General features: G+C 46.7%; 1 protein-coding gene across 3 annotated transcripts in view; it reads left to right on the forward strand.

Moving 5' to 3' along the window:
• ATF1 (activating transcription factor 1) overlaps window positions 1–24,632 on the forward strand; it is a 184,632-nt gene that overhangs the window by 156,659 nt on the left and 3,341 nt on the right. The gene's annotated exons all lie outside the window — the stretch shown is intronic.

Below are 24,632 nucleotides of genomic sequence, written 5' to 3' on the forward strand. Positions count from 1 at the left end.
ACAGAGAGAGAGAGAGGCAGAAAAATATTGAAGAAAGCAAAGAAAAAGGAGAGAAAAATGACAAATGGCCAGGAAACCCTGGCAGAAGAGTTAAGCGAAAACGAAGGAAAGCAGAATCTAGAGACTGGGAGCAACACAATGAGAAAAAGTAAATGGCCATACAACAAAGGTAAAGAAAATAATTGTATTTTTAATTTAGGATAAAGTAATATGGTGTTAATAAAGTTTCAGAGACCAATACTTCCTTCCTTAGGTCAGGAGAGGATACCGTAACAGCATTAATTATACTGACCTGAGGCAGGAGGTTTTGGCCTCTGAAAGCTCACTGAAAAGGATGTTAGGCTATTAAATAAATTGTCTGAAATCTGATGCACTGAAAAGCAGCACTTTACCCTGTGTGACAAATGTATCTGAGTGTGACTACATTTTGTTGGGGGAGGGGGGTAGAGAGAAAATTTTATGCCCACCCACTTTGGGTTCAGGCCCACCCAAAATTGGCAGTCTGGCTACGCCACTGGTGTATACATGCATTTATTTTGGAGCTAAGCACAGAGTAAGGAAGAACCAATGTCAGTGTTTCTACTTCTTTAGACTGTTTATATTGTAGTAGCCAATCCCGCTGAGAGTATTTAGCCCGCAGATAAGCTTTTTTAATTAGGGAGCGAGGATACCCTCTCTCTAAAAAAACGAGTTGTCAATTTATCTGCCTGTATTTCAAAAGAAGTATTTGTAGAACAAATCCTCCTAAGCCTCAGGAATTGGTTTATCGGCAAACTAGCTTTCAAATGATATGGGTGAAAAATGGAGTAACCTGTTACGTGCAGTAGGTTTTTGAAATACAGATGTCTGAATCTGACTACCAACTTTATATACCTTTACATCTAGAAATTCAATTTCCTGCATATTATTTTGTGAAGTAAATTTCAAATTAGATTGACAGGAATTTAGTTTCAACATAAATCTTTCTAACTGGTCTTCTGTGCCATTCCAAATAAAGAAGATATCATCCAGAAAGCATCTCCATATGACAATGTTTTGAAATTCTTCAGCAGTGTATACAAACCGTTCTTCAATTTTTGCTAGATATAGGGTAGAAATGGAAGGTGCTAACGATGCTCCCATCGCCACTCCCTGAATCTGTTGAAAAAATTCATTTTGATAGAAAAAATAATTCTTTTCCACCACCAATCTAGCTAATTGCATCAAAAAGTGACTGGGGATACGCTGAGATGAGGGACGACTTTCCAATACTTCTGCGAGAATTTGTAAAGTATCTGATTGAGGGATTACAGTATATAGTGATGTTACATCTACTGTTACAAAAATAGATTGATCCTGTAATATAATGTTCTGGAGACAACGTAAGAAGTCCGTGGTATCCTGCAAATATGAAGCCACTCGTATTGCAGCTGGTCTTAAAAATAAATCCAAAAACTTCGACAATGGCTCAAGAATAGTATTACATAACGCTACAATAGGACATCCCGGAGGATTACAGATATTCTTATGTATTTTAGGCAGGAAATAAATTCTTGGCACATTAGGATATTGACAAACAAGAAACCTAGCCTCTCTTGATGTTATAAACAGCTTTTCCATGGCATCAGATAAAGCGAATGCTACATACCTGTAGAAGGTATTCTCCGAGGACAGCAGGCTGCTTGTTCTCACTGATGGGTGACGTCCACGGCAGCCCCTCCAATCGGAAACTTCACTAGCAAAAGCCTTTGCTAGTCCTCGCGCGTCCATGCGCACCGCGCATGCGCGGCCGTCTTCCCGCCCGAACCGGCTCGTGTTCGTCAGTCTTCTTTTGTCCGCACTCGGTACGGTCGTGTTTTCGCCGTGTCGGGCCCCGCAAAGTCGACCTCGCGCGTTCGTCGTGTTCTTAAAAAAAAAAAAACCCCCCCATTCTGTGTGGAAAAAGACTCTGTGGTCTTTTTTCCCTCCGCTATTTTCAGCTTTTTTGCCCCGGTAAGTTTTCTTTCGTCGTCGGGGTAGGCCGCTTTTAGGCCTCGGGTCGAAGTTTTCTTCCCCTTGTTTTTTCGGTGCCTTTTCCGCCATTTCGACTTTTGATCTCGCCGGCGTGATTTTTCCGCCCATGACATCGAAGTCTCCCAGCGGCTTCAAGAAGTGCACCCAGTGCGCCCGGGTCATCTCGCTCACTGACAGGCACGCGTCGTGTCTTCAGTGCTTGGGGGCTGGGCACCGCCCGCAGGCCTGTAGTCTGTGTTCCCTTTGCAAAAGCGGACTCAGGTAGCGAGATTGGCCCAGTGGAACGTTTTGTTCTCGGGCTCTTCGTCGGCATCGGCACCGGGGGTATCGAGTGCATCGACGTCTTCAGCGTCCAGAGCTTCATCCTCGGCCGCCAGTGCATCGAGGCATCGACCCTCTGCATCGGCGCCGAGACATCGGACAGCTGCATCGACGTCGGTGGTACCGGGACCTCGTCTGCTGATGTCGTCGGACGGTGGTGCTTCGTCTGGAGTGCAGGTGAGGGCTGTCCATTCCCCTGCTGGTGGCAGTGAGCCTTCGGGTGGGTCTCCCCCTACCCTGAGGGCTCCTGCGGTACAGCCCCCCCGAGACCGACCTCCTTCGGCCTCGGCCCCGAGGAAGCGACGACTGGATTCTACGTCCTCCTCGTCGGTGCCGGGAAGCTCCGGTGACATGCTTCGTTCCAAGAAGTCGAAGAAGCATCGTCATCGGTCCCCTTCCCTTGTCGGCACCGAGAGCTCTGGGTCGCCGAGGGAGTCGGCACCCAGCAGGCATCGGCACCGAGAGGACCGCTCACCCTCTGTTCAGGAGGTGTCGATGCGCTCCACTCTGGACAGCCCGGAACAGCCTCCACGCCCGGAACAGGTTCTGACGTCGACGCCTGCATCGACCTCCATGCCTTTCTCTGCAGCCGTCTGAACGAGAGCCTCCGGGCCGTTCTCCCAGAGATTCTGGGAGAGCTGTTGCGCCCTACCCCTCCGGTACCGGCGGTGCTTGCGCCACCGGTACCGTCGAGCGTGGCACCGGCTGGCCCATCGCCCGAGGTGAGGTCTCCGGCATCGGTACCGCATGCGGTACCGGCTGCCGCCGCCTCCCAGGAAGGCTCCCCGACTACGTCGGCGGAGGGAGCTTCGCCGATGCGGGCGGGGGAGTCTACCTCTCGACGCCCCCATCGTGGACGTGGCTCCACAGAGTCGAGTCGGGCGAGGTTGCAGACACAGGTCCATGAACTTGTGTCTGACACCGAGGGTGAGGCCTCGTGGGAAGAGGAAGAAGACCCCAGATATTTCTCTGACGAGGAGTCTGAAGGTCTTCCTTCCGATCCCACTCCCTCTCCTGAGAGACAGCTTTCTCCTCCCGAGAGTCTGTCTTTTGCTTCCTTTGTCCGGGAGATGTCTACGGCCATCCCCTTCCCGGTGGTTGTGGAGGACGAGCCCAGGGCTGAAATGTTTGAGCTCCTGGACTATCCTTCTCCACCTAAGGAAGCGTCCACTGTACCCATGCACCATGTCCTAAAAAAGACATTGCTGGCGAACTGGACCAAGCCTCTAACTAATCCCCACATTCCCAAGAAGATCGAGTCCCAGTACCGGATCCATGGGGACCCAGAGCTGATGCGCACTCAGTTGCCTCATGACTCTGGAGTTGTGGATCTGGCCCTAAAGAAGGCTAAGAGTTCTAGAGAGCATGCTTCGGCGCCCCCGGGCAAAGACTCTAGAACCTTAGACTCCTTTGGGAGGAAGGCCTACCATTCCTCTATGCTTGTGGCCAAAATTCAGTCCTACCAGCTCTACACGAGCATACACATGCGGAACAATGTGCGGCAGTTGGCGGGCTTGGTTGATGCGCTCCCCCCTGAGCAAGCCAAGCCTTTTCAGGAGGTGGTCAGGCAGCTGAAGGCGTGCAGAAAATTCCTGGCCAGAGGGGTGTATGACACCTTTGATGTTGCGTCCAGGGCCGCTGCTCAAGGTGTGGTGATGCGCAGGCTCTTATGGCTGCGTGCCTCTGACCTGGAGAATAGAATCCAGAAGCGGATTGCGGACTCGCCTTGCCGTGCGGATAATATTTTTGGAGAGAAAGTCGAACAGGTGGTAGAGCAGCTCCACCAGCGGGACACCGCATTCGACAAGTTCTCCCGCCGGCAGCCTTCAGCCTCTACCTCTACAGGTAGAAGATTTTTGGGGGGAAGGAAGACTGTTCCCTACTCTTCTGGCAAGCGTAGGTACAATCCTCCTTCTCGACAGCCTGCGGCCCAGGCTAAGCCCCAGTGCGCTCGCTCTCGTCAGCAGCGTGCGCCTTAGCAAGGCCCCTCGGCTCCCCAGCAAAAGCAAGGGACGAGCTTTTGACTGGCTCCAGCAGAGCATAGCCGACATCCAAGTGTCAGTGCCGGGCGACCTGCCGGTCGGAGGGAGGTTGAAAGCTTTTCACCAAAGGTGGCCTCTCATAACCTCCGATCAGTGGGTTCTCCAAATAGTCCGGCAAGGATACACAGACTACAGGCCTGCGGGCGGTGCCCAGCCCCCAAGCACTGAAGACACGACGCGTGCCTGTCAGTGAGCGAGATGACCCAGGCGCACTGGGTGCACTTCTTGAAGCCGCTGGGAGACTTCGATGTCATGGGCGGAAAAATCACGCCGGCGAGATCAAAAGTCGAAATGGCGGAAAAGGCACCGAAAAAACAAGGGGAAGAAAACTTCGACCCGAGGCCTAAAAGCGGCCTACCCCGATGACGAAAGAAAACTTACCGGGGCAAAAAAGCTGAAAATAGCGGAGGGAAAAAAGACCACAGAGTCTTTTTCCACACAGAATGGGGTTTTTTTTTTTTTTTTTAACAACACGACGAACGCGCGAGGTCGACTTTGCGGGGCCCGACACGGCGAAAACACGACCGTACCGAGCGCGGACAAAAGAAGACTGACGAACACGAGCCGGTTCGGGCGGGAAGACGGCCGCGCATGCGCGGTGCGCATGGACGCGCGAGGACTAGCAAAGGCTTTTGCTAGTGAAGTTTCCGATTGGAGGGGCTGCCGTGGACGTCACCTATCAGTGAGAACAAGCAGCCTGCTTGTCCTCGGAGAAAAGCACTTATGCTGCTGAACTTACGTTGTCTCCAGAACATTATATTACAGGATCAATCTATTTTTGTAACAGTAGATGTAACATCACTATGTATTGTAATCCCTCAAACAGATGCTTTACAAATTCTCGCAGAAGTATTGGAAAGTCGTCCCTCATCTCAGCGTATTCCCAGTCACTTTTTGATGCAATTAGCTAGATTGGTGGTGGAAAAGAATTATTTTTTCTATCAAAATGAATTTTTTCAACAGATTCAGGGAGTGGCGATGGGAGCATCGTTAGCACCTTCCATTTCTACCCTATCTCTAGCAAAAATTGAAGAACGGTTTGTATACACTGCTGAAGAATTTCAAAACATTGTCATATGGAGATGCTTTCTGGATGATATCTTCTTTATTTGGAATGGCACAGAAGACCAGTTAGAAAGATTTATGTTGAAACTAAATTCCTGTCAATCTAATTTGAAATTTACTTCACAAAATAATATGCAGGAAATTGAATTTCTAGATGTAAAGGTATATAAAGTGGTAGTCAGAGTCAGACATCTCTATTTCAAAAACCTACTGCACGTAACAGGTTACTCCATTTTTCTCCCATATCATTTGAAAGCTAGTTTGCCATAAACCATTCTGAGGCTTAGGAGGATTTGTTCTACAAATACTTCTTTTGAAATACAGGCAGATAAATTGACAACTCGTTTTTTTAGAGAGAGGGTTTCCTCGCTCCCTAAGTTAAAAAAGCTTATCTGCGGGATTGGCTACTACATATAAACAGTCTAAAGAAGTAGAAACACTGACATTGGTTCTTCCTTACTCTGTGCATAGCTCCAAAATAATGCATGTATACACTCCAACTGGAAATGCTACAAACATGTATGTTTTCAAGATCATCCCATTTGTGCTTTTAAACGCAATAAAACCATTGGTGAATTATTGACTTATAAACGGCTAGACTATGAAATGGATACACCTATCATAATGGGACATACAAAATGCGGTTCGTGTCAATGGTGTACATATACGATTGAGGGTATTAGTTGGACACCACTGGGATCTTCTTATGCTATTTCTGCACGTTCCTCTACAAATTGTAATACATGTAATCAGTATAGCGTTGTATGCCCTTGTGGTTTAATATATATATGGCGTTCTAGTCAGCCTATTAAACAACGTTTAAACGAACACAAATCGAGGATTAAAAATAATGTATTATCCGCTCCGATGGTCCAACATTGGCTGGATTATCAACATACTCTTGAAGATATTCAATGGCGTATTATTGATCATGTCCAGTTGGGGAGGGAGGGTGGAAATGTTGGAAGCTTATTGAATTTTAAAGAACAGAGATGGATATATTACCTTCATACTTTAAGTCCGGGTGGGTTAAATTCAGAGATAGACTGGTGGTCATTGATATGATAGGCTGGGAGGAATGCTACGTGGTCCTATCAGAAGAAAGGGATTTTGATCAGCTGAGAGCTATTTAATGGAGTGGCTCGCGTTAGACGCCGCGGCCATTTTTGCTGTAGTTGCAAAATAGACAATGAAGTGGTAAGCCTGCTAGCTGTATGTTAAAGAAGCAATAATGATTCTTTTGGGGAACTGAATAAGGAATGATTAACGGAATATACTTTCTTCACAGCAAACCTCTACCCTGATGAAGATTTCCGAAACCTGGCCATGTTGGCAGAGGTTTGGCGTGTTTGCAAAAATTGTTGCTGCTAAAAGAAAGTTAAGTACTATACTACTTATAAGTAAAAGTGAGATGATCTAGTACTTATTTAACTGTTAAGAGAGAATTTTATGGAATTTAAAATATAAGATAAAAAAGGAGCAAAAAAAAGAAAAAAATGAAGAACATTGGGTTGATCAATGAGGAGGTATTAGGCACCCTAAGGATGAGGGACATTGTGTCCATAAGGGATTGCTGTTAAAGATTCTGATGATCCCCATAAAGAACTTATTTCTTCAGTTATATGGAAATTAGATTTATATAATTTGTGTAAAAGTGAATGTCTGGGAAATAAGATTACTATAACATTGTAGTACCTGAATAGATGTCATTATTGAAGCTGAAGTTGCAGGGCGAGTTTGAATTTAGATTTTCAACAATTTCTGCTGATTGTGGTCCAGGAAAACTGTTTCTAGGAAATTTGTAACATTCGGCTGTGCCAACTGCATGGAGGGAATTTGCAGTACAGTGATTCTGCATCCATTGTGACAAGGAGGGAGTCAGGCAAATAGCTGCTTGATTGATCTTTAACTTGTTTAGAAAATCTGTGGTACCTTATAAACTTACTTGTTTTCACTAAGGACTTGAGAATCCTCTCTATTTTTTTAAGTGATAAAATTGAAAAAGAAATGTCATCACTCCTGGGAAACAGGGCAGAAACAGATGGAAGATAGACTGCAGGACAGTAGATGGCAGCAAAAGCTCCAAGACTTTTCCTTATGGCAGTGTTTTCCAAACTTTTTCAGTTCACGGTATCCTTCATCTCCGAGTAATAGGTCTCCATCCCTATAACCAGCCCCTCCATGTGACACACTGACTAGAATTTATAAAAAATTACCACTCTACCTATGAAAAGTTATTTCGTTATTATACTTCCTGTTTGTATATCTGTATCCTGCCCAAGCCAGCATGTTTAAAAATATAAGTGATATTAAATAAATGCTACCAACATTAAAGAATGACATCTTGGATACAGCAGCTCATAGGTTTGTTTCCTTTTTTTTGAATGGGTAGGGAAACAGAGACTGACCCATTGGCTTTAACTTTGACTTCATCCCATCTCCTGTTTTCATCCAGCCTCCTTGGCAGTCACCTCTGCAAGTCCTGAACACTGTCTGCTCCCTGTCCACAGTGGCCACAACAAAAAAACAAGCGCAGAGCTGCAGCAGCCTTCAGGCATGCGCTGTCTGCTCTGCTGGTCCTCTGCCCCCGCTGACATCAAGTTCCAGTTCAGGGGCAGAGGACTGGCAGAACTAACAGCATATGCTTGAAGGCTGTTGCAGCCCTGCGCTTGCTGTTTTTGTTGTTGTTTTTCTGTCGCTGCTGTCTGCAGTAGCAGTTCGGGCAGGAGGGAGGTCAGGATTTGCTGTGGCACACCAGGGTGCTGCGGTGCACAGTTTGGTAAATGCTGCCTTATGGACTGACTGACTTGACTGGATTAGTGAAAAAGTATGGATCAATGGGTGTATATCTAAACCAATGTTCCCCAAGTTTGGGCCTGGAATACCCCTTGCCAGTCACGTTTTCAGGATATCCAGAATGAATGTGCATGAACTTGATTTGCATACACTGCCTCCATTATATGCAAATCTCTTTCACGCACATTCATTGTAGATATCCTCAAAACCTGACTGGCAAGGGATACTCCAGGACCAGACTTGGGAAACACTGATATAAACTATTAGTTAGCATTTTCTTCACTGTTTTCTCAGGGTCTTGGCTAAGCAAAAGCTGTTGTCTCCTAGCATAGCGATGACCTTTGAGGTATATTCTTTACCATTGCCTAGTTATAAGAGATTTGTTCTTAATTCAGGGAGGACCTAGCCTTTGCTGACACTATATAAAGCAGAGTTGCTTAGCTGTGTGAGGGCTTCCCTGTAGATAGATCAGAAAAGTAAATGTATGATATCTGACAGTGCAAAATAGGGCTCTGAGCTCAGATTTTGCTTAAAAGCTTAGGAGCATGCCCTTGTGTTAGTACCTCATTTGGTATATAGATTAAAATCAATTTCAAACTCTTTGGGATGTGAGCAAAATATGTGTCTGGTTTATCCTGCTGTCTGTGGAAAACCTGTTACAGGAAGACAATTTTACCTTCTCCGTTGTCAAACAGGATGAATCAGTCACAGGTGGAGGCTCTCTAGTTGAGGGTTGTTACAGATCACATGAGATACTTTGGGAGACAATAGTACTGGCACTGCAGGTAGCTGTTTTGAATATGTGATCTATGGCACTGGTAGTTGTAAGCAATCTGTGCCCTGTTTTTTGAGCGTGAGAATTGAGTTAGCTGTTCAAACAGGTTTCTTAATACTGCTTGAGTGGAAGCACTGTTTGGTTATTAATCATCCAAACCAAGCAATTTGTGTGTGTTTGTCACCTTGTCTGCAGGTGGGGGATAGATCCACAGCTTTCACCACCACTTTTCCCTTGCTTACGTGGGTTAGTTGGTTGGGTGGTAATGCCTGCACTGATGTGTTCTTCTTTTCTTCCTACTCTCTTGTGTCTCTTCTTTTCCTATGGATAATTGTAGTTCCTTTCCTTTCTGTGTCATTTTGATAATAAAGAATAATAAACATAAATCACTGTATAAGGAGTGGGTCAGTATTCTTTCTCCAGCAAATGGTGAACAGGTATTGGGCTGGTGCAGTTGATAACTCTGAGGGCAATGTTCCGAGGACTACTTTTCCCTTGGTTGTGTCTTGGTAGAACAGAGAGGGTTAATTTTCAGCAGAAGGCCACATATGGCAACACTTCTTTTTGGGATCCAATGCAGCTGGAGGGATATTGAGTGCTGAGTCATACAGTGTTGGGCATAAAACTACTCCTCTACTCCAGGAGGGTAAGGAGAACCTTCTGTGAGTGCCTAAATTGGATAATTACACAGCAGTTGCATGGTGTTCCACTATTTATATTTTTAATCATTCTTTTATACTGTGGAGATTAGGTAAGGTCTTGTTTCAATGGATGCAACAGCTCCCAGAAGGACCAGAAGTAGCACAGCTAGAATTGGTGCTGGCCTTTATGGCTAATGAACCGTATGATCTCATTAGATTTTCGTTTAAGGGTGAGGCCACGGTGGTCGTGGCTCAGAGGCTATGTGGTTCTTATCATTGATTGTTATATCCTGCCTCCAAGACCTACCTCAGTAGGCTGCTGTTTGGAAATTTTCCTTCTCAGAGAAAACTTGGAGAAGTTTGTCAAAAATCAGTAGTCGCCAAAGCCTCAGTATTTGCTGGAAGATGAGCATTGGGCCACATCCATGGGAGGTGCTGGGCAGCCTTGTTTTAAGGACTTAAAAAAAATACAGACTTGGGAAACCAAGCACTTCCAAGTTAAGTAGATAAGGCAGTTTTAGCCCTTTTGGGGTTCTAGGAAGCCTAAGAACTGAGGAACTAGATGGACTGACAATGTATGAACATAAGAATAGCCATACTGTGTCAGACCAATGGTCCATTCAGCCTAGTATCCTGTTTCCAACAGTGACCAATCCAGTTCACAAGTACCTGGCAGAAACTCAGATAGTAGCAACATTCCATGCTACCAATCCAAGGGCAAGCAGTGACTTCCCCATGTCTATCTAAATATCATATTATGGACTTTTCCTCCAGGAACTTGTCCAAAACGTTTTTTAAAACCAAGATACGCTAAATGCTGTTAGCACATCCTCTGGCAATGAGTTCCAGAGCTTAACTATTCATTGAGTAAAAAAATATTTCCTCCTATTTGTTTTAAAAGTATTTCCATGTAACTTCCTTTGAGTGTCCCCTAGTCTTTGTACTTTTTGAAAGAGTAAAAAACTGATTCACTTTCCACTCAGGATTTTGTAGATCTCAATCATATCTCCCCTCAAAGCTGAAAAGCCCCAACCTCTTTAGCCTTTTTTCATATGAAAGGAGTTCCAAACCCTTTATCATTTTGGTTGCTGTTCTCTGAACCTTTTCTAATTCTGCTGTATCTTTTTTGAGATACGGCGACCAGAATTGATTGCAATACTTGAGGTGAGGTTGCACCATGGAGCGATACAGAGGCTGCATAGTATTCTCAGTCTTACTTATCTCTTTCCTAATAATTTCTAGCTTCCTGTTTCTTTTTTGGCTGCTGTCACACACTGGGCGGAAGACTGTTTTCTAGGGTGCTGACTCCCAAGGTGGACCTAGCATCAGGTATCTATGATTCGGATTATTCTTCCCAATGTGCATCAGTTTGCATTTGTCCACATTAAATTTGCCATTTGGATGCCCGATCTTCCAATTTCCTAAGGTCTTTCTGCAATTTTTCACAATCCGTATGTGTTTTAACAACTTTGAATTGTTTTGTCATATCTGTAAATCACCTCACTTGTTCCGATTTCTAGATCATTTATAAATATGTTAAATAGCACTGGTCCCAATACAGATCCCTGTGGCACTCCTCTATTCACCCTCCTTCATTGAGCAAAATGGCCGTTTAATACTATCCTCTGTTTTCTGTCCAATAACCAGTTCCCAATCCATAGTTTATTTACATTTGCTAGTCCACTGTAGCTCCTAAGGCAGAGCAGAGTGATGTACAGACTAAAAATCAATATGAAAGAGAAAAGAGCTCCATTTAGTGATAGGAAAGAGGAGAACACTCAAAGGGAGGCAAAAGAAAAAAAAACAGTAAAAGAGAAAAGAAAACTTAAAAAAAAATACAGACAATAAAAGAATATTAAAAAACCTCTCTATTCAGGTTGGAAGCCCTAGTCTGTCTGTATCCCAGAAAACCTGTCTAAAAAGCCATGCCTAAGGTCTTAAGTGATTTCACAATGAAGTGAGATGGGAAGATTTTTCCACTTGTAGGGGAGAGGAAAAAGAATGCAGAATGTCGTTGGGGGGGGGGGGGGGGGTGGTGATTGGTTCTGGGATACTGAAGAGCACATGGGTCCCAGCTGTAAGTACTGAGCTCATTGTAGTTTGGGTTGGGAGGATGGGATATAAGGGGGGGGGGGGGTTGGTTCATGTTAGGAGATCAGGGTTTACGCTATCTTATCAGGATATTTGTCCTCATTTTCTTGCATTATTTTATACTGTTTTTGATGGAGTGATATTGCTTTTTTCTGTTTGCAATAAAAATTTGTTACAAAAAGAGAAAAAGAACGCGGAGTGTCTGGTTGATTCATGGTGAGCAAGTTTTAAACTTCATAGAACCAAACAATGATCATTTACTGAATGGAGGACCCTAGCCGATGAATAAGGAATAGTGAGATGGGAAAGATAATCAGGGGTAGCTATCATAAGGGCCTTAAGTGTTAGTAATGCAATTTTGGAAGTGACCGAAATTCGACAGGTAACCAGTGATATTTCTTCAGTAATGGTGTAGTGTGATCTGAATGATGGGTGTGACAATGTAACCTTATGACAGTGTTCTGAAGGGTTTGTAATTTTTTAAAAGCGAAATGAGGTAAGCCTGCATAAATGATATTGCAGTAATCCAGACGTGATGCAATAAAGGAAAGAAGTGCATTGAAACTATCATGATCAAAAAAGCGACAAATACCCCTTAACTGACAGAAAGTAAAGAAACCGAGTTTAGATAAATGTGAAATATGGGGTAAATGGGAGAGGGGTATCAAGAGTTACCCCTAGATAGATAACAGAATTGGGAAACTGGAGAGATTGATGTTCCAAAAAGGTTCAGGAGATGACAGAAGGGATGTAGAGCCAGAAAACCAGCAAGTGACAGTTTTGTCTGTGTTACACATGAGTTGATGATCAAAAAGCCATTGTGCATCAGAATCCAAACAAGAATGAAGGGTGGAAATCATGGGGGGAGGATGGAATGATTGGAAATAAAATGAGAATGTCTGCATAAAAGTAAGACGAAATCCCAAAGGATTGGATGAGGGCTGCCAGCAGACTCAGAAAGAGCTTAAACAGAAGGGGGGGGGGGGGGGGGATAGGATTGGCCCCTGGGGGACACCACAATTAAGGTCCCTCTTTTGATTGGTAGAGGTAGGAATGACAACCTGAAATGAACAGTGAGAAAGAAAAGAGGTAAACCAAGAAAAGACACTATCAGAAATGCCAGAAGATAAGTGAGAGATCAAAGGGAGCAGATAAATCTAAGGAAACTGGCAAAACAGGGTTATGTTGATCAAAATGTGAGTGAATTTCACTTAGAAGGGCCGCTAAGACTGTTTTGGTATTGTAATTAGTTCGGAATCCTGATTGAGTGAAAGAACAGTGTTTTTTTTTTTTCCCTACGTTTGTTTTTCTGGGATTCTTGAACACTTGCCTCACCTCCTTCCAAGATTTTGAATCCTTCCTCTCATTTGCATCTCTTCCCTTATCCAGTTCCGTGTGCTAATTTTTGATGTACCTTTTTCCCTTCCAAAAATATCAAAGTAAATTAAACAGATCCAAGCATAGTAGGAAAACTTATTTTAAAACTAGTAAAAAAGCCCCGTTTCTGATGCAAATGAAACGGGGGCTAGCAATGTTTTCTTCTGTGTGCATGTGGCAGTGTGTGTGTCCGTGCCCTCTGGCCTCTCTCCCCTCCCCCCTCTGAGTCCTTCACTGTTACAGAGCCAGCGATTTGATTTCGTGCTCTGCTGTTTTCCTTCACTGACTGTGTTACAGAGAGGGCGGGGCAGACACTCATAGGGAAACCGGATATCTCGCCCCCTTCACACTTCCGTCTGGAGGCTTCATAGAACGTTGGTGTTGCCTTTTATATAGAGAGATGTGAAATATAAATTTGCATTCTTTAATATTCACAGATACAAAATTTTCCAAATAACACCAAAATTTTTCAGAAGCTTTTCTGTAGAAGTTTTCTAACTTTTCCTTCAGAATCTAGCCCTGAGCTCTCACAGAAAATAGGGGAATGTGTGATTGTTTTCCTCCATTGAGCATGATCTCGAATATTTTATACAAAATTGAGTTGAATTTCAGAGGTAACTATTCACCAAAATAGTATTGGTTCTGTAGATTAGTGGAACTTTCAATAAGACCCTCTTTCCATATCATCAAGCTGATCAATCCATAGACTGGTGGGTTGTGTCCATCTACCAGCAGGTGGAGATAGAGAGCAAACTTTTGCCTCCCTATATGTGGTCATGTGCTGCCGGAAACTCCCCAGTATGTTCTCTATCTCAGCAGGTGGTGGTCACACACAGCAGCAGCTCTGGCTAGGCCTCCAAGCCTAATTTTTAGGTTTTGTTGAGTGCCTGGGGTTGAGGGCTCTTTTGAGCAAATGCAAACCTGGTGGTGCCAGGTCCCTCCTTTTCTCCCCCCTCCCGCTGGCTCCGTTAAAAAAAAAAAAAAAAATTTTGAACGTCCTTAAAGGCGTTTATTTCGACATTTATTTAAACGTTCATTGCAGCTACTCACTGGGACACCAGGTCGTTACAGCTCGGAGCGGAAAGCAGGTAATTTTTACCTTTTTATAGCGGGCAGGGGGTTCCCCGATTTATCTCCACGTGGCATATGGCGTCGGAGGGCGAGGGCATAAAGAGTCGCTCCCCGGATCGCTTGGGCGCTTCTAGAGGGGATGCGGGGGTCTTAAAGTCTGATTCGCCCTTGTTGGGTGACAGTTTTGTGACCGATGAGTGTCCCGGTCCTTCCTCCGGTGTGGTGGTTTTTCCCGCCATAAACGCCCATCCCCCGCTCCTCGCCTCCGCCATCTTGGCCGGCCACGCGGCTCGGACGGCTTCTTCTTGGGCCGCCCTTGAGGTAGGAGACATTAATGCCATGAACGCCCTTAATTTGGGCGACGGCACAAAGGCGGCTAAAATTAAGCGCCGTTTTTCCCGCGCGGCTCCTTCGCGGAGTGTCGCCGGACGCCATCTTGGATGCGCAGCATGTCTCTCCCCCGCTCTTGCGAGCGCCGGTTGAGGGTGCGTCTAGGGCTGTTGCCCAGGCTGCGGAAGTGCACAGTCTGGGGGGTTTCTCCCCCGAGTTTATTTTGCTGCTGCATCAGGCCTTCCTTATGCAGAACGCTGCCCCTGCTCCCTCGTCAGGTAAAGAGGTTGAGGCCCCCGGAGGTAAACGCCCTCGGGTTGATTCCCAGGCCTTGGAGGACTTTGTCTCCTCCGATGTAGATGAGGGCAGCGTATCTGAGTTCTCCCAACGGTCCTTTGCGGATTCCTTGGAGGAGACGGATCCCCGCTCGGATGGAGCGGATGACCCCTCTGCAGCGCGACTTTTTAGCTCAGAGGATTTGCCCAACCTGTTTGTGCAGGCCATGGGCATTTTGAAGATTTCCTCTCCGGAGGACGTCTCTCCCTCAGCCCCTGTTGGCTCTGCCATTATGCTGGGGACGAAACGCCCGCCTAGAACCTTCCACGTGCATGATGCCATGCACACCTTAATTTCGGCTCAATGGGATGTCCCGGAAGCGAGCCTTAAAGTGGCTAGGGCTATGTCCCGCCTCTATCCTTTGCCTGTAAGTGAACGTGAGGCCTTTCTGTGGAAGGTGGCACGGCCCTAAAGGACGCCCAAGACAGAAGATTGGAGGCGGCCTTAAGGTCATCCTTTGAGGCGGCTGCTTTAAGTTTGCAGGCCTCAGTTTGCGGCTCCTATGTGGCCAGGGCGTGCCTGACTATGGTGCAGCGGGCTTCCCCCTCGGATCATTCCTTGAGGGCTGATTGGCCGGCCCTGGAATCGGGCTTAGCCTATTTGGCAGACTTGCTGTATGATGTCTTGAGAGCCTCAGCTAAAGGCATGGCTTAGACAATCTCTGCGCGGCGGTGGCTTTGGCTGAAGTATTGGTCTGCTGACCACGCCTCTAAATCCCGCCTGGCTAGTTTGCCTTTTAAAGGCAAGCTGCTCTTTGGGGTCGAGCTGGACAAAATCGTGACCGATCTCGGCACGTCTAAGGGCAAGAAGTTACCAGAGGTCAGGGCTCGGGCTAGTACTTGCCCTGGTACCTCCAGAGGACGGATTCAGGAAGCCCGTCGGTACCGCCCATGCAGGTCGGGCTCCTCTGCCCCCTCTTCCTTCAAGAGGAACTTCTCCCCCAAGCAGCATTCCTTTCGCAGAGACCGCCGTCCCGGAGGTGCTCCCTCCGGTTCTCCCCCAGGGTCTAGTACCCAATGACGGGGCCTTGGTCCACGCCTCAGTGCAGATTGGAGGACGGCTGTCCTCGTTTATGGGCGAGTGGACCACAATAACTTCAGACGCTTGGGTGCTGGAAGTCATCAGAGACGGCTACAAGCTAGAGTTCTGCCGACCCTTAAAAGACGGGTTTGTACTCTCTCCCTGCAAGTCTCCGGTCAAGCTGTGGCAGTGCAGCAGACCTTGGACAATCTGATCCGCCTGGGGGCGGTCGTTCCGGTGCCAGAAAATCAGCTTGGCAAGGGACGTTACTCCTTTTTCTTTGTGATACCAAAGAAAGGAGGTTCTGTACGGCCTATCCTCAACCTCAAAGGGGTCAATTGGGCCTTGAAAGTTCGGCACTTTCGCATGGAGACCCTCCGCTCTGTTATAGCGGCAGTGAAGGCAGGAGAGTTCCTGGCATCCTTGGACATCAAGGAAGCGTGCTTGCATATTCCCATCTGGCCTCCTCATCAACGCTTCTGCGTTTTGCAGTACTGGGCCGACACTTCCAGTTCAGAGCCCTCCCGTTCGGGTTGGCTACTGCTCCGCGGACCTTCTCCAAAGTAATGGTGGTCATCGCGGCCTTCTGGACGACTGGTTGATCCAAGCCCCCTCTTATGCAGAGTGCGGCAAAGCTGTGAACCGGGTGGTTGCTCTTCTGAGCTTCCTGGGTGGATCATCAACTGGGAGTAAAGCCAGCTGCGCCCGACTCAGTCCCTGGAGTATCTGGGAGTTCGATTCGACACCCAAGTGGGCAGAGTGTTCCTGCCAGACAATCGGATTGTCAAGCTTCAGGCTCAGGTGGACTAGTTCCTAGTAGCCTCTCCTATTCGGGCTTGGGACTACGTGCAGCTGTTGGGCTCTATGACGGCCACGATGGAAGTAGTGCCCTGGGCAGGGCTCATATGAGACCACTACAATAATCTCTGCTGCTGCGCTGGACTCTGATGTCGGAGGATTATGCTGTGCGCCTTCCCTTGGACCCAGCAGTGCGCAAGGCGCTGAGCTGGTGGACGCAGACAGACAAGTTGTCTGCAGGAATGCCTCCGGTGACCCCGGAGTGGATTGTCGTCACGACAGACGCCTCTTTGATGGGCTGGGGAGCCCACTGCTTGGGAAGGACAGCGCAGGGGCTCTGGTCTCCTGCAGAGGCAAGTGGTCTATCAACCTCCTGGAACTCAGAGCCATTCGGTTGGTGTTGTTGGAGTTCATCCCGGTACTGGTGTTGAAGCCTGTACGGGTCCTGTCGGACATTGCCACGGCTGTGGCCTATGTCAACCGCCAGGGAGGTACCAAGAGCGCCCCTCTAGCCAAGGAGGCTATGAATCTATGCCAGTGGGCGGAAGCGAACCTGGAGCAGCTTTCAGCGGCCCACTTTGCCGGAGTCATGAATGTCAAGGCGGACTTTCTCAGTCGCCATACCTTGGAGCCCGGAGAGTGGCAGCTATCTGCTCAGGCGTTCTTGGACATCACGAAGCGCTGGGGCCAGCCGAGCCTAGATCTGATGGCGTCATCGGCCAATTGCCAAGTGCCGCGCTTTTTCAGCAGAGGACGGGACCCTCGATCCCTGGGAGTAGATGCTCTCCTCCATCAGTGGCCGACACAAGAGCTTCTCTATGTGTTCCCGCCCTGGCCCATGTTGGGCAGGGTGCTAGACCGGGTGGCAAAGCATCCCGGCAGGGTAATCCTGGTGGGTCCGGATTGGCCCAGACGTCCCTGGTATGCGGACTTGATCAGGCTCTCAGTCGGCGATCCTCTGCGGCTGCCAGTGGAGCAGGGCCCGTTACATCAGGGTCCCGTGGTGATGGAGGATCCCTCCCCCTTTGGTCTTACGGCCTGGCTATTGAGCGGCAGCGTCTGAGGAAGAAGGGCTTCTCAGACAAGGTCATCGCCACTATGCTGAGAGCGAGGAAGCGCTCTACTTCTACTGCTTACGCCAGGGTTTGGCGTATCTTTGCAGCGTGGTGTGAAGCAGGCTCACTTTCTCCCTTCACTGCTCCAATTTCTTCAGTGTTGGCGTTCCTGCAAGAAGGTCTGGACAAAGGCCTGTCGCTCAGTTCCCTGAAAGTTCAGGTAGCGGCTCTGGCTTGCTTCAGGGGCCACCTGAAGGGTGCTTCCCTGGCTTCGCAGCCAGATATGGTGCGCTTTCTCAAGGGAGTTAATCACCTGCGCCCTCCTCTGCACTCAGTGGTGCCTGCGTGGAATCTCAACCTGGTGCTAAGAGCATTGCAGAAGCCGCCTTTTGAACCCTTGTCGAGGGCATCTCTGAAAGACCTGACGTTGAAAGCAGTCTTTTTGGTGGCTATCACTTCAGCCAGAAGAGTTTCCGAGCTCCAAGCACTCTCATGTCGAGAGCTTTTTCTGCAGTTCACTGAGGCAGGAGTGACTATTCGCACAGTGCCTTCCTTCCTGCCCAAGATTGTTTTTCGCTTCCATGTGATTCAGCAGCTCTGTCTCCCTTCCTTTCGTAGGGAGGTCTACCCAGAGGAATACTCTGCTCTCAATTTCTGGATGTGAGACGAGTCATCATCAGATACTTGGAAGTGACCAATGATTTCCGGATATCGGATCATCTGTTTGTCCTGTTTACAGGTCCTCGTAAGGGTCTGCAGGCTTCTAAGCCTAAAGTGGCAAGATGGGCAAGGAAGCCATTGCAGCGGCTTAGGGTCCGTCTCCTTGGAAGAGATTTGCAAGGCGGCAACTTGGGCTTCGGCCCATACCTTGGCCAGGCATTACCGCTTGACTGTGGCTGCTCGGGCGGAGGCCTGGTTTGGAGCTTCAGTGTTGCGGTCAGGGATTTCTATGTCCCGCCCTGGGTAAGTACTGCTTCGGTACATCCCACCAGTCTATGGATTGATCAGCTTGATGATATGGAAGGTAAAATTATGTATCATACCTGATAATTTTCTTTCCATTAATCATAGCTGATCAATCCATAGCCCCTCCCAGATATCTGTACTGTTTATATTCTGGTTGAATTTTAGGTTCAAGTTTAGCCTTCAGTTACTTCAGGAGGACTTCGTGTTCAAGTTCTTCTTTCACTTGGATTCTTCAAGAGTTGAGACGAGTTTGTGTTACAGTGAGCTGCTGCATTCCTCTCCCCTCCGTTTTACGGGGCTGGATTGAGATTTAAATTCTGCCGGCACTCCCTCCCGCTTCGTGCGGCTGTAGGGCAGCTTTGTACCCCTTCCGCTTCGGCGGTGTTAGGGTCAGTCAGCTCCTCCCGCGGTTGCGGTTGCAGGATAAGCCAGATCCCCCCCGCATCGGCGGGTGTGGTGTCCCTCCCCCGCTCCGCGGGGATGAGCTGGACGGATTCCCCTCCCCCACTTGTGTGGGGATGAGCTGGGTTAATTCCCCTCCCCCGTTTCAGCGGTGGTGAGCTGGGCAGAGTGTCCCTTCGTGGGTGTAATTCTCTAAGTGCTGAGTCCTGCGGATGGAGCTTTGATATCGACATACTGAGGAGTTTCCGGCAGCACATGACCACATATAGGGAGGCAAAAGTTTGCTCTCTATCTCCACCTGCTGGTAGATGGACACAACCCACCAGTCTATGGATTGATCAGCTATGATTAATGGAAAGAAAATTATCAGGTATGATACATAATTTTACCGTATCTTACCACATCAAGAGATGTACTAAAGGCCCATGTTTGCATTTTGAATTAGGCTTTCTAAAGCTAATAACTTTGAATTTGAAGGGATCACCTTATAAAGAAGAAATATTCTAAGCTGCACATAGAACTTATGTTGAAATCATTTCACAAATAGACTGTCAGCCTTATTTTCGAAAGTGATGGGCGCCCAGATTCCGACCCAAATCGAGAGATAGGCGCCCATCTCGTAAAGGCGCCCAAATTGGTATAATCGAAAGCCGATTTTGGGCGTCTTCAACTGCACTCTGTCGCGGGAACGAACAAAGTTGACGGGGCGTGTCGGAGGCGTGGTGAAGGCGGGACTGGGGCGTGTTTATCAGCCAAGGAGAGATGGGCGCCCTTGGCCAATAATCAAAAAAAGAAAGTTTTTACCGCGAATTTGGGTCACTTTTTTTGGACCCTTTTTTTTTCACGAACAAGTCCCAAAAAAGTGCCCTAAATGACCAGATGACCACCGGAGGGAATCAGGGATCACCACCCCTGACTCCCCCAGTGGTCACTAACCCCCTCCCACCTAAAAAAAAACAACTTTAACAACTTTTTTTTCCAGCCTGTATGCCACCCTCAAATGCCATACCCAGCTCCATCACAGCAGTATGCAGGTCCCTGGACCAATTGTTAGTGGGTGCAGTGGACTTCACCCAGGTGGACCCAAGCCCACCCCCCCCCCTACCTATTACACTTGTGCTGGTAAATGGGAGCCCTGTGAACCGCCCCCAAAACCCACTGTACCCACATGTAGGTGCCTCCCTTTAGCCATAAGGGCTATGGTAATGGTGTAGAGTTGTGGGCAGTGGGTTTTGGGGGGGGGGGTTTTGAGGGGCTCAGTACCCAAAGGAAGGGAGCTATGGACTAGGAAGTATTTTACTTTTTTTTTTTTTTTTTTTATTATTGTTACAAGTGCCCCCTAGGGTGCCCGGTTGGTGTCCTAGCATGTGAGAGGGACTAGTGCACTATGAATCCTGGCCCCTCCCACGACCAAATGCCTTGGATTTGTTCATTTTTGAGCTGGGCGCCTTCAGTTTCCATTATCGCTGAAAAACGATTACGCCCAGCTCACATCCGCACAAAATCGATGCATTTGCCCGGTACAAACCGTATTATCGAAAAAAAGAGATGGGCGCCCATTTTTTTTTTTTTTTTTTTTTTTAAATACGGTCTGTCCCGCCCCTTCACGTACCCATTCTCGGACATAGACGCCCATGGAGATGGGTGTTCGTGTTCGATTATGCCCCTCTATGTATTTCCATTTGGGCAAGTCTTGTGTGTTGATGCAAAGTTCCAATAAATGATTCATATAATATAGTAGTGCAGTTTTGCTGAAAGATCTGCATATGAGGTTGTTCTGCTGAAAGTAAGAATTACAGCAATTCTTTCCATAAGAAAAAAGTTGTAGGTGATAATTTTTAACTGATTTCCTTAAACTAAATTAATGCTATCTTTTCAATCTTTTTTTATTGTGTTTTAATTGAGTAATAAGGTATAAAAACAACTAATAAATGATAACCATATGTGAAAGGAAAAAAATGTAAATTTAAACAAATCGCTTGGGTTTGAAAATTAGTATTGACTTCAACTTATTTGCTGGCTTTTATTTCTGTATATCTTAGTGCTCTAATACAGCAATCACATTACTTGTATTGCATATGAAAGAATTTTTACCCCTGATGGTTTATAGTATCATTGAGGTCGATATTCAAAAGGGTTTAACCAGGCAGGAAAGGCTCCTGCCCGGTTAAATTCTGCTGAGTAAGCCAGTTGCTGATATTCAGAGGTACTTAACTGGTTACTACTACTGAATATTATCTCTAACCTGCCATCCCCTAACTGCTTAGGTTAGGGGCAGAGTTAGGGTGGAGTGGCAACTTAGCTGGTTAGCTGCAATATTAGGGGCCCGATGCACCTTCCTAAACTTTAGCAAGTCGTTAACAGCGAGCAATGCACAAAGGGGATCCCATGCAAATAAGTAACATAGTAACATAGTAGATGACTGCAGAAAAAGACCTGCACGGTCCATCCAGTCTGCCCAACAAGATAAACTCACATGTGCTACTTTTTGTGTATACCTTACCTTGATTTGTACCTGTCCTTTTCAGGGCACAGACGGTATAAGTCTGCCCAGCACTATCCCCGCCTCCCAACCACCAGCCCCGCCTCCCACCACCGGTTCTGGCACAGACCGTATAAGTCAGCCCAGCACTATCCCCGCCTCCCAACCACCAGTCCCGCCTCCCACCACCGGCTCTGGCACAGACCGTATAAGTCTGCCCAGCACCATCTCCACCTCCCGCCACCGGCTCTGCCACCCAATCTCGGCTAAGCTCCTTAGGATCCATTCCTTCTGAACAGGATTCCTTTATGTTTATCCCACGCATGTTTGAATTCCGTTACCGTTTTCGTTTCCACCACCTCCCGCGGGAGGGCATTCCAAGCATCCACTACTCTCTCCGTGAAAAAATACTTCCTGACATTTTTCTTGAGTCTGCCCCCCTTCAATCTCATTTCACGTCCTCTCGTTCTTCTGCCTTCGCATCTCCGGAAAAGGTTCGTTTGCAGATTAATACCTTTCAAATATTTGAACGTCTGTATCATATCACCCCTGTTTATCCTTTCCTCCAGAGTATACATGTTCAGGTCCGCAAGTCTCTCATCATACGTCTTGTAACGCAAATCCCATACCATTCTCGTAGCTTTTCTTTGCACCGCTTCAATCCTTTTTACATCCTTAACAAGATACGGCCTCCAAAACTGAACACAATACTCCAGGTGGGGCCTCACCAATGACTTATACAGGGGAATCAACACCCCCTTTCTTCTGCTGGTCACACCTCTCTATACAGCCTAACAACCTTCTAGCTACGGCCACCGCCTTGTCACACTCTTTTGTCGCCTTCAAATCCTCAGATACTATCACCCCAAGATCCCTCTCCCCATCCGTACCTATCAGACTCTCCCCGCATAACACATGCGTCACAGATGCACAGATCTCCCTTTGTGGATTCCTCACTGTTTGCGAGCCTGAGCTGTCAAATGCATTTGACAGCTCACATGCACTACACCCCCAACCCCCCCTCCCCGAACACCAATCCCATCCCACACCCGACGCTGACGCCCCCCTGTGCCTCCTGACTCCCACACCCCCAACAAAATTCCCTGGTGGTCTGATGAACCCCAGACCTCCCCCACCCCCAACAAAATCCCCTAGTGGTCCAGTGGACCACCCTCCCCCAGGCAAATGACCCTGGTGGTCTAGCGACCCTCCTTCCCTGCCCTCCCCAGTACCTTAAAAAAAGTTGGGCTAGAAGCAGTCTAAAGCAAAAGTTAACAGCAAGCTTTTGGCATCTGGCCCTCACTCTGTTAACTGGCTAAGTATGAACATATTAAGACTTGGTGTGTTAAAAAGCTTTATTTTCTATAGTTTTCCATTTCTTTATTTTTTTTCAGGATAAAATAGTGTTAAAAAATTGTGGAGGTTTTATTTCAAAGATAAACTCTGGTTTTTATATAAGCCAAGAGAGAGTTTCCCTTTAGCACTTTTTAGATATTGAAAACAGTTAAATTTTCCTGTGTTGAACAAAAAGAATTTTAGGAAAATAGAACAATTTGCATTGATAATCAACAATAAGAAAGCACCGAAACAGGTAAACCTGTCTGTTTTGAAATGTATATAGATCTCTATTTCATAGGCATACAAAGCCATCCTGGTACAAGTAGGAATCTGACCTCATGTAACCTCACCTGAAACGTTGCAAGTATTAGATGGTGCTAGAAGAGACCCAAAGGATGTGCCCTGCCATGACTGAGAATCTTCTTTCCCCAGTGCTTTTCAGCAGATATTTTCAGAATGGGATCATTCTCTCTTCCTCTTCCAAACTTTGAGGGATTCTACTCCATCCCTAACTCCTTGTTTAAGGAGCTCTGCACAGCCTGTATTGCTTTGGTCTCCACAGCACCCTAGGATTAGCCCTGGCCACATTTATGGAATTCTGCAGTTTCTAAGAGTACATTAATATAGAGGTGTGCCTGTATCCTTTTTGCAGTGAAGACTATAGGTAGAGAGTTATGCAAGGCAGTAGTATAAACTTTTGAAGCAGTACGGTTTTGAACAGTTAAAAATTCAAACCACTTCCACCCCCTCAATCACAGTAAGGTGCTGCTTTGATATGCCCCTGAGGTCCAAGCTAGCTGTGTAGAACAACATGGAACGGGAATTCTTACTTCTGACAATTCTTGTATGTGGGATCGCTTAGGAAAAGGAAGAGTTAGGGGTTACGGAGGATGGGCCATATGGCCTTTATCTGCCGTCGTGTTTCTATGTTAGTTTTCTCACTAGTCTGGACCAGTCCATCCTGGAAATGGTTAACATGGTTGTGATTTACCCCCTAATTCTGTAAAGGTCACCAAAAATTGTGTGCGCAAATTTGGAACTGTGCTTAATTTGTGTGTGCAATTTCATTGAATAAGCTAATTAACAGCAATAATTGGCTTTTTAAGAAGCAATTATTGGCACTAATTAAAGCTAATTGAATTTTATGCATGTAAAATTTATGGACAATTTGAAAAAGGAGGTGTGGAAATGGGCGGAACAGGGTGTTCCTAAATTTAACGTGTGCTGTTATAGAATAACGGGGATACGCACCTAATGTAGGCGTGTACATTGCACCACATTTCAATTGGTGCAGATAGCGATGCCTGAAGTTCGGCGTGATTCCTGGGCATAAGCGCTATTCTATAAACTGCATCTAACTTTAAGCATGGTTTATAGAATAGCGCTTTTTTAGTGACATGTTTTTGCCACCATATATAGAATCTAGCCTTTAATGTTTTGGGAATTTATATTGTTTTGGCATTTCTAATTATGTCACAAGATTTTGAAGGTTTTCTCTGTGGAAGACAAAGGAGAGCAGCAGAGCCAGGTTATATGATGAGGATTGAAAACATCCCAACATAGTGCAATTTCGTTGGTGTCTGAACTTACATAAATAGAGATATTTGAAAGGTATTAATCCGCAAATGAACCTTTTCCGAAGATGGGAAGGTGGTAGAACGAGAGGACATGAAATGAGATTGAAGGGGGGCAGACTCAAGAAAAATGTTAGGAAGTATTTTTCACGGAGAGAGT

This window comes from Microcaecilia unicolor, chromosome 3 (assembly GCF_901765095.1).
Source record: "Microcaecilia unicolor chromosome 3, aMicUni1.1, whole genome shotgun sequence".
NCBI lineage: Eukaryota > Metazoa > Chordata > Amphibia > Gymnophiona > Siphonopidae > Microcaecilia > Microcaecilia unicolor.